The sequence below is a fragment of the Anser anser genome (genome assembly GCF_964211835.1).
Source record: "Anser anser genome assembly, chromosome: 20".
Lineage (NCBI taxonomy): Eukaryota > Metazoa > Chordata > Aves > Anseriformes > Anatidae > Anser > Anser anser.
The window spans coordinates 7647474-7658342 of NC_139741.1; the positions used below are offsets into that span (position 1 = coordinate 7647474).

The window sequence follows — 10869 nt, forward strand, 5'->3', positions numbered from 1 at the left end:
ATTCTTTGCCTACACCTGGAGCTAGAGATGTTGGTTGTTAGCAGAAATGCAGACAGACAAGAAGGAGGGCTGGGACTTGGTTTAAAGGAGACACTGATTTTAAACAAGTTTTGAAGTTTTGCATAGTTCATATTTTAAAGTTTGACTTTGGGGTGTCAGCATTTTGGGAATGTGGCAGGGGGATATTTAGTTAATACTTAATCCACCCATAAATAGAAGACTCTGCATTCTCAAAGAATCTCAAAGAATTTCTGCTGGTATAAATTGCAATAGCTCTGCTGACTTGAAAGAGGAAGGAGACAAGAAGGATGTCCTGGCTGGGGGTAGGTTAATCCCCCTGGGTTTGCTAGACTGATGTGTTATTCCTTGTTTTGCTACAGATTTCTTGTGTGACCTTGGGCAAATCACTCTCCCTCTTAGTATCACAGTTTCCCATCTGTAAACTGGTGAGAGCAACAACCGCCCTGCCCCAGAGGGGTGTTTGGAGGATAAATATGTTAGAGACTTGGAGCCGCAGGAATACAATAGTGACAAGGTTCCGACAAATACCGAAGATAGATAGAAGCTGACAATCAGGAGACTGCTATTAGCAGCTGATTCATTCTCTCTGGTTAATGCATATTTTTAACAGGCTGTTATTGACTAGACAGGCACACAAGTCTGTCAATTAACAATGTTATAATGAAGTAAATCTCTGTACCAGTAGCCTTTGGAGGGTGAATTCAGAACTCCCAAACCCTGTGGCACAACACCTGCACTACTAATAAAGGGTGAAGATTCTCCTATAAGCCAAGTGGAGATACCATGTGCAGTGTGAAGCAAGTGCCCAAGTGCAACTGGCATTTTCACTGTGAAACCCTGAGCAGCTTTGGTGTGCAGTATACTGGCAAATAAGGAGTCTTAGGTGGCCATGGATTTATTAAAACGTGTTCATAAAACCTTGTCAAGGCACCATTTGAGTACAACTCCTGGCCAGACATTCCGGTGATTGGTGCTTAGAGCCCCTCTTGCAACCTGCCCTGCAATATGATCAGGGAACACTGCTTAATTGTATTTCTTTTACAAAGTGATGAAATGTAAAACTCTGCTCCCGGCATGCTGGCTGGCACAGGAGTCTCAGCAAATATGTGATTCTCGCACTGCAGCTGGACTCTAATGACATGAAAGGTGCTAATGCAATGCAACTGGAACCTTTAATTATCCTAGTGACTAATAGGAAATCTCTCAAAGGGTCTAGGAGAAAGAGCCTTATTCTTCACTGAGAGCTCCCTGAGCTGTGCTTAGAAAAGGGGGCAGACAAATGGCAAATCTAGGAGGAGGAGACCTGAGTCCCAGAGCTATGGTGTCTGTGAGGGGGTTTCTCTTTCCTGACAACTAGCTTGTCAGACACAGTAAGGAGAGGGAGAGAATAACGCTGCGCCCTTTATTGACTTGTACTCGTTGGTACTTAAACTTGTTCTGCATCCTGCAGGTAACTGGATAAACCTGCTGATGAAACAGAAAGATTTGGATTGACTTTGAATGTGTTTGTGTTCAAGGAAGAGACAGTGACAGACAGCTGTTTCCCACTTTGCTAGTTGAATGGAGTCTGTCAGATCTTCATGTACTCTGCAGATTATTTCTGTTTGATACAGAGTTTCAGACCCTGTCTCTTAATCTTTTTTTTTATATTTATTTTTTTTATCAAGAGTCTTCTCTGCTGAACAATCCAAGCTGAAAACCATACAGGCCACACTGCCTGGATTTTATGGAGCAATGCACAGTGCAGGTAGGGTTGGGTAGTTGGTCATGGTACCCAGTGCCGCTGCTGCCAGGTTTTCAGACTGATGCAGATTCAGCCTTGTGTCACCATCAGCTGTATCAGCTTCTCTTCAGTAATTATGGCAAACAAGGGTAGAAAGGGCTAATATGACTTAAATGATATTACCTGGCAGCTCAGAAGTACAAGTAGTTACCAGACTCACAAGAAGAGCAGTCCATGCCTTTATTTACCCTTTCTCTCAAGACCTTAACAAAGCTGGTGCTTGGCAATGCTAGATAATACAGTGTGAGTTACGGGGGTTTTAAAGTCAGAATAAGTCACTTCCCTTCTTGAAGAAATGAAGAAGTCAATGGCATGATCCAAAATATGGAATTTAATCCAGCGATCTCTGCCTCAAGTACTCCAGAGGTTAGGAAGCAGATGAGCTACTGAAGTAGCAGGGAGGATGCTGAGAGCATTAGGTGGTCAAAGGGAATCACAGGGAGTCAGAAAACCAAAAAAGTTGGTCTTGCCCCTCATGCCCTGGTCCTGTGGCCTGGCACCTACAGTGCCTACAGCAGTGTGGGGTGGGTGTGAATGCCCTCCACCGGATAGAATTGCACCAGCTTCACAACTGGGCTGTGTGAGCCATAGCCTTGGACTTCTCAGGTAAAAATGCTGGCATTTTGGCCTAAAGCTGCACCAAACCAAAAGAAGAAATTTGCTGTGGAGTAGAAATGGAAAACCCATTACCACCCAGTTTTAGTCATGAGTCCCCCAAGTGCAGAAGCAGCTATATCAGTGCCTTTGAAGCATGCAAACTTATTTGTTGCTGCCACCATGCAAGCCCAGGCAGTCTCAAGTCTGTTACTTCTTTCTGTTCCTGCTTTTCTGGTTAAATGCACCTGGGAATATGTAATTGTCGTAAAACATTCATCATAAACAAACGGGATGGGCAAGCCAGCTGAGCTAATGCTGGGGAAATGAGTTAAAAAACCTTGAGATTGGTATAATTGGTAGTGTACTTGTTGTGAGCAGGATGAAAGATGCGTGTTTTATATGGAAGTATAAAGAAGGGACAGGCGCTATGTGGGCCTGGAGAGAGAAAGCATTCCATGTGTAACTGTGGCTTGGCAAAGGCTCGGGCACTGTTGTTAGAAACACAGAGAACAGATCGCTGGTGGAGCAGAGGAGTGATGTGATAAGAAATGTAAAGGCCTATGTTAAATCTCCTACAGAGATCTCTGATTTACATCAGTGCAAACAAGGGCAGAGACACGGCCTAAGTCAGAGCTGTAGGCATTGTTCAAATGTCTCCGTTGTTTTGTTTTTGTTTTGTTTCCTATATAGATAAAAGATAAAGAAAGCATATATTCTTTGTTAAATAATGCTTGGTGCTAAGGGACTTTCCAGGTCTGAAAGCTTGGGCTGAAGAAGTTAGCTTACATGTGGAATTGCAGCTGATCCAAGAGCACAGAAAATAAACAGTACATACACCTCCATCCCTTGAACTCTGCAAGCTAGTCTTGTGGTTATTGTTCCCCACGGTATTGCCTTATCTCTTGCCATGTTTACAGGATTCGCCTTGTCTGCTAGCCTGAGCCTCCCTGCCAATCACAAAGCATCGGAAAGTACACAGAGAGGTGGGTTAGTGTGCAACACTGGGAGTGGTGGACGTTGTGGTGAGAGTGCCGAACGAAGCGGTGAGGAGACAACAGTTTTAAATGTCAGGGGGGCTGTGTGGTCATAAAACAGAAAGCCATTAAGCAGAAGGAGCATAGATACGGGAGAATCAGTGAGGTATCTGATACTTCATGTTCCTACTTCTTTTTTTCAGCTATAGTCAACTGCAGCATGATTAGATTTAGCCCATTTCTTTGTCGTACCATTAGCAAGCAATAAAGCACAATGAATGTGTATGAAGGAAAATAGATCTTAGATCTAAAGTGCTCAATCATCTTTGCAAAGCTAGACCCTTCCAGTGCGGATAAGAGACTTCAACCACTCTATGCTTTTCTTTTCTTTCCTGGCTGGATGAGAGACAACTGTTACTGCGGATGTTTACTCTTTGCACTGTGGTAGAGTTGCCCGCTGGTGGCAGCCTGTTGCAGCCTCTTGCCCAATCCTGGGCTGTTACGATTCCGTCACACCTATCTTGGTCCCAAATGGATAGATGTACATACAACATAGTAAACACATTTCTCAGCAATTAAGTATGCTGGCTAGGAAACAACCCCATGACAATATGACACGAACTTAAGTTGCCCGGGAGGCAGTCCAATTTTCTTCATTGGCTGCTTGGCATTTTTGAATTGAATGGCAAGAAGTTTGTGTCATTGTTGCGTGTTACAGTAGTGTAACAATGAAGGGGCCACCAAATGGCTGGAAGTCAAGAAGCATACTGAGCCTAACCCTAGAAACTACAAAGCCAATTGATTCAAATGCATATTTGATAACCCTAAGATAATTCTAACAAGTTAAAACTGAGAAATGTCTGCTAAGATGGAAGTATATTCCTTTACATTTTAACAAAAGTGGAAAAAATACAACTTGCCAATATTTGCCCGCATACCTCTCTCCATGTTTTTGTTTTGTGTTTGTGTTTTGTTTCATGCTTCTAACAAAGAGCATTCTAAAAGTAGCCTGTGTCACTTCAGTATTGCTCTTGTACACCACGGCACTTTGATTTCTTTTGGATTACAACCTCTTGTGTTGTTTGGTAGTGTCCTTAAACACCTAGCTGTTGGACACAAAGCAATTAGTTGAAAATCTCCACTTCCCTGGGAAAAAAGTCCTTCAAAGGTTGCTTAAGTGCTTAAAACCATAGTATATTGTAAAACCCAGAGGCAAATAAGCCAAAAACCTTTAATTTAAACTGAAAATTATGATTTTTCCTCAGCCTCATGATTCTTGGTGAGCCTGACTCATGAATTTTGAATGCTTAAGATTTGCAGTACCACGTGAGGTAGATATAACCACTGTAGGACAGGTCCAAACAGTCCCTTAAAAAATCATTTATTAGCTCTCCCTTCCTTTGTACTCCCTTTTGTTCGGTGCATTTAATTAATTAATTTTACATGTTCTTTTTGCCTTTTTTTTTTTTTAAATACTTGTGGATTCAGGGCGGCAATAAAAAACCCTTTTATTTTAAAATTGAAAGATGAAAACCAGCGTAATGAACTTGCCACTTCCTTAGAGTTCTGGTAACTTGGGTGTGATCTGATGGTACAGAATGATTCATGGGATAAAATTATAGACTTATGCAGGTGTGTACAAGAGCTTGGGTGGGGTGTAGGCAAACAGGGAATTTTATATGGCAATAAACATGGGCATGTGGTATAAAGAAACTGTACTGCCTTTAAAAAAACTTTATTTTATTTTAATTTCATAAGGACAAATTGAATGACCTTTCTGGTCAAAGATAAGGACACCCCTTTGCTCTTCTCCTGCCAGAGTCCCACAGAGATAGCACCGTACATTTTCAAGCAGGTGGAAACCTCATCTGACCCTTAGCACCACGCAAAAGCAATGGGCAGCTCTTACATAGATTTTCCTTAAGTGTGAAGTCTGTCTTTGTTGGAATTGGATAATGTGGCATTATTTAAGCTCAGGTAAGCTCTGTGCTTTCTTCTGAATAGAGCATTTTGGGGGCTTTCTGCCCGTGCAGTCTTACACCCTGTATTCTGTCTCATGACGGACAGGGTAGGCCCCATCTATCTGGCTGCTAGATCAAGTGAAAAAGCTCTGCCGCTCCAAGCAGTGAGTTACTATCTCACACCTGATTGTAGTGCCAGATACAGTGAAGGTCAGAAGGCCAAAGGTTGAGAAATCTGGCTTGCAAAGCAAACAAATGTTTCTGTTTGCAGACAGAAATGCTGACTGTACATAGACCCACAGGAACTTCCAAACCACAAGAATTGCCTCTCACTGCTTCCCTCTTCATCTTCTGTTCTTCCACCACCAACCTTTTTTTTCTTGCCACTGTTGGCCTGAGATTCTTCTTGCCTGAAGCCCCTGCTGTCTGAGACAGCCTACACACGTCTGCCTGAACACCTCTGCTGATTTCAGAGCTCATCAGAAGAAAGATTACAAAAAAAAAAAGAGGAGACTAACTTCGAAGCTGGTGTAAAGTCATGCAGCTCTGCTGAAATCAGGGGAGTTAGGCAAATGAGAATTTTCGAAATGTCAGGGACAGATATTTTGCCTTTTTTTTTTTTTTTCCTTCCCATGTAATTTCTCCCTCCCCCTGTGGTTTGTTATCATTCAGCTCTACAAGGCTTTGTTTAACTCTAGTAAAGGCCATAGGAGTTGGAATTAGATCCAATTTTGTTTACACAAGAGTGTGTGGCTAAGGCTGGGCCTTTGAAAGGGCATATTATACACTCTGAAGGTTTTGGAAGATGATCGTAACTAGTGCTTGAGGGTCAGACCATGCCAGGCTCGCTCTCCCCTTATAATGTCTTACTCCACAGACAAGTCTGATTTGCCTGGAGTAAAGGACACAGTTAGAGATAGCTGTCACTTTTCCTAGGGCAGCTCTAGGAGTGTGCTTTATGGGTTGTATGGGGCTCTGGCCCATGGACAGTTCTTACATAGGGACCACTATTCCCCTAAATGCCAACATCCCCCAGATTGTGGCTAGAGCTGCGCGTTGGGTCTTGGGAGGTCGTGGGCTCCTTACCCAGGAGAGGACAGCGAATTGCTGCATTTTGTACAAGCTGAGTGCAGTTCTTGGGCTTTGGACAAAGCCAGCACAGGTGTCAGGGTGTTCATCTGTTGCAGCTGATGAGCTCTTCCTGATACCCGGACACCTTCTGCCAGGAGGAGAGATGGGGTGAGGACACAAGTGATGGGGTGAAGGACACAAGCTGTAGCATTTAGAAGTACAGATCTCTTGTCATCTCATTGCTAGCAGCTCAGCATAAACCCAGCCTATTCAAGAGAGCAGTAAAGCCCACCCCAGCCTGTCCAGAAAACAAAATCAGAATGCAGTACTTTCTCTGCGTAAATAGCTAGCAATTCCTGAGGAAATGGGTCCCAGATTTCCCTGTGAATTGGGGCCTTAAGTTCTGACATAGGGAGCTATTCATGGAGGAAATTCTAATTGAGTCAGGTTGTGCTTTTTCCACAAATTGTTTACCATCTGTCTGGGTCTTTACTGGATTCCTAAAGGGACCTGTGTTGCACCCAGGTGCTGTGGTGGTTAGACAGATTTAGGTGAGCACTCCTTGAATGCAGAAGTCAAATAGTAAAGAAAAAAAACATGTCCGTGGTCCATAAGAGGGACAGATCATATGGTCACCATCTGGGGCTCGGGGATGGCTCTGTGCACTGAAATAGCAATTGCTGTGCCTTGCTGTGTTTCCACAACAGAAACCAAAGATGGTGACATGGAGGAAATTAATGCCAACTGCCCACTCATTTCCTGATTATTTGTTATACATGCTCCGGTGGCTTTAAAACAAGAGACTGCAACATACAGAATCCAAAGTCTCATCTCTGACAGGTATGGATTGGAAGTGTGTGGAATTATGCTGGTGTAATCCAGGTTAAAAGGAAGAAACAGGCCCTGTACTCTATGCTGAAATTCTCTCATGAAACCTTTCCCAGAACTATCAAAGAATATTAAAGTTCTTTGGGAGCAGGGACTGTCTCATACTGTGTGTGAACAGTGTCCAACACAATGGGGCTTGCTCTTGGCAGAGACCTCTAGGAGCAAGAGCAATACATGTAATAACATCTAACTACACCTTCAAGACATAGTGTAGGGAAGTACATTGTGTTAACTCAGTTGAGTGCCTGCCTAACCTGTGATTTAGAGGTGCCCCTCCCTCAGTGTTCAAAGGAGGAAATGAAATCTTCCCCAGGGAAGAAGTATTCTGACCTTTCAGCGGCAGGGTCTGCGTGTATCAGCTCCAGAGGAGGAGCAGGAACTGGGACGCTTAGGATCAGTTCCCCACTTTGGCTACCTGGCCTTTGGCAAGTCACTTAATTACTCTGTTCTACAATTGCTCAATTGTCATAATTCTTCTTTTCTTTCCCATAGCAGGGTGGGGATGGACGGAAGGGAAGCAAATTCTTCCTATATTTATGATTACAGAGTGCTTTGAGGTGCTCTGGTGAAAGGGCAAAGGGACAGTAATAGATCACATTCAGCTCTGCTAGCTCGTTCCTAAGACCATTTATTTAGAGACTGAGGCTTGCTCACTGGCCTTAGTGGTAACTCCTTCAGGAAACAATTGCTTAAGGTAATATTTTCCAAAGCATCCAAGTAAGTCTCCCAAATCCCTTTGAAAGTAAAAGAGTCTCAGACATTACATTTCAAAAATACTCCTGAGCACCCACAACATTTGAAAACATGTGCACTAGTATTTCCCATGTGAAGAATCCAAAATTACAGAGCCAGCGACTGACCCAAGGAACTTACCGCATATATCAGTAAAATGCAGAAAATGCACGTCCCATAACTGACGTGTCACTAAGCAGAAAATATTTCCCTTTATTGTAAAGATCATATCAAAACCCTCAGCAGACTTGCCTGATTCACTACCCATGAAATCTTGGTCTTTTCCTTTGATCTTTCTTCAGATACTACTTCATGTAAAATAAGGCAGACTCCCTTGGCTTGCCTCCAGTGGGGAGAGACTAAGAGGGTTTCTGTGCTTCTTTAGGATAATGAGCCACTTGCAGGACCCCAGAGAGGTGTAATGCACTGTTTTTCTTCCCTCCATCCATTCCCGTAAAAGCCTGGATCCTGGTCTTTCCTCCGACACTGTGAGTGGTAGGACTGACAGAGATTTCTAATCTCCAAATTAAAATAAACTTCCAGCAAAGTCCGGTTCTAGTAAAGGAGCCGTACTATTGAGCTAGATAAGCGGTGGCTGAGGAGGTTTGTAGATGCTTAGGCGTTATCTGGTACCGAGGTACAAAGGGTTAACTTCTTTCTTCCTCTCTTAATTGCAGTCACTCCACAGGCTGCACGTGGACGTCTCAGGAATGGAAGAGGGAAAAGCGCAGAAACTGTCTGTGGGAAAAGTTGCATTCCATACCCTGAACCTCCACGATGCAAAGTTTTTTCTGTCTCCCTCTGAGTTATTTTGCTGTCTTGCTGTATATCTAACTCCCAAGGAAAAGACCTTGCTGACTCAGCCTGAATCCTTTTATGTTGAGTCACCCCCTTCTGCTTCCAAATTAAAAGGCCAATAATTGCCTGTGTACGAAGATTTAGACAATTGCTGCCTTATACCCTCAGCGTGAGCCACATGTGGAATTCCTCCTCTTGTACGTGAAAAGATGAGCTTAAGTGAGATGGTAGTTGGAGACTAAGCTGTTGGATAAGCTGCTCTGCCCTCCCCAAGTGGAACCAGGGCTCTGGATATCCGGGTCTGCCAGAGCAAGATAAACCTCGCTGGGGTGCTGCATTCTGAAACAAAGGCTGCTCATGCCAGATCAGCTGCAGTTAACAGCAGGAATGCATCTAACATCAGGCACAGGACAACCCGGTCCTCTCCTCTGTGAGCTCTCTGTGTCTCACATCCTCTCCAACGGGTGCTTACCCCATTTGCCATTCTCAGCTCCAAGTGCCAGGGCTGCCCCCGCACTGTGTTGTAGCCCCAAACAAATCTGCTCCCACTAGCAGCATCTGTGTCCTCCAGACATGGATGACTGAACAGTGCTTCCCCTTCCCAGGGCTCTGCCTGCCCTTCCCATGGTCTCAAGCCTTTGCTGTGATCGCTTCTTCCTGCCAAAGCTTGGTTCCCATTGCTTTTACTCTGGTCAGCCAAGATTTATTATTCTCAAGGGACATTAATGCAGAACGTGAACCCCTTCATACAGCCCCTTGACGTCTTTTTGCTGCTGCCTTGCACTGGGGCAGGTGATGCTGCCCTCTACAATATGAGGTGGGAGGAAGGAGATGCTTAAGACAGTGAGCAAAGAAGAGTTCCCTTCAGAAAGTCAGGGTGCAGCAAGCACCAGCTGTTCCCAAAGAGACTGGGGGCTGGAGGGGATAATGGGGCTGGCTGGGCAGGGGCCTCGCCAGCCAGGGGCCCTCTCCCACAGCCCCAGGTGAGGCAAGCAGGGCAGGCCTGGGAGCAGCAGCAGGCTTTAACAAGGAGCCCAGATCATCAGGGACGTTTGTGGTGACAAGACAGTTCCAAGCCCAAGAGAGAAAGTCAATCCACAGGTCAGGATCAGGAACGGTAAGGGCAGCCAGGGTCAGGCACCATCCAACAACCAGGCAGGTCTGTAGTGAGGAGGTAGACCTGAAGTCAAGCAAGGAAATCAGTCTGTGGGTCGAGATTAACAAGATTCATGGCCAGGCACAGGCATGGCATAGGTGGGCTGAAGGCAGGTACTGCTAACAGCAGAGCTCATGCAGGGACTGAAGAGCCAGGGCTGAGCTAACATGGGGCTCCTGGACCATGGGCAGAGGACGGAGGTTCCAGGTGAGACTGGTTAGAGCATTAAGTCTGGTTAGTGCTCTCAGGAACCTTACAGCTTGTGCTGTTCCTGTCTCTGCCTCTGATTTCTTGGTGGTCTTGAACAAATCCTCCCTGTGTTTTCCCATCTTACCTGAGTTTCAACTGGAAGAAACACCAGTACTATCTTCTTCTCTGAAGCTTCAAATCAGTAGAAGGGAGCAGCGAACACAGCGTTATTTTTCAGTATACTTGTAAGTGCGAGCTGTGCACCTATTGTGGGGTTGGGACTCACAAGAGCTCCTCCACACAAGTATCTTTTTACTGTTCACGTGAGTAAATTCTCATATTTTCCTCTAACAAGCTTCTGAGTATTTCCGGCAGAATTCCTGTGAGATTAAACATCATATAAAACATATTTGTCTCACGCAAGATCTGACTTGCTTTTGAACCATCAGCAATCATCCCTGCAGTTGCTGGGGTGTAGAACTATATATTTTTTTGTTATTACTATTTTTCTACTTTCTGTCCTGGATCTTGTAAGATACCTGTCCTATCTCTAATTATGCTAACGAGGTCCTGAGGTTGATTTAGAGGCTCTGTTATAATGCCAGCCTCTCAGTTTACATCTCAAGTATCAGCATGTTTATTGCAGATGTCTGTTAAGAGCAGCTACTTTTTCTGTGCTTGTGTGCAGAGCGAGAGCGG

At 44.5% G+C, this 10869-nt stretch overlaps 1 long non-coding RNA gene across 1 annotated transcript; it reads left to right on the plus strand.

The window, feature by feature from the left end:
* The first annotated feature begins 1701 nt into the window (after positions 1 to 1701).
* LOC310884418 lies at positions 1702 to 7798 on the plus strand. The gene is made up of 3 exons (XR_014574204.1): positions 1702 to 1768; positions 3319 to 3384; positions 7115 to 7798. It is a non-coding gene; the product is annotated as an uncharacterized lncRNA (long non-coding RNA).
* The last annotated feature ends 3071 nt before the right edge of the window (positions 7799 to 10869 follow it).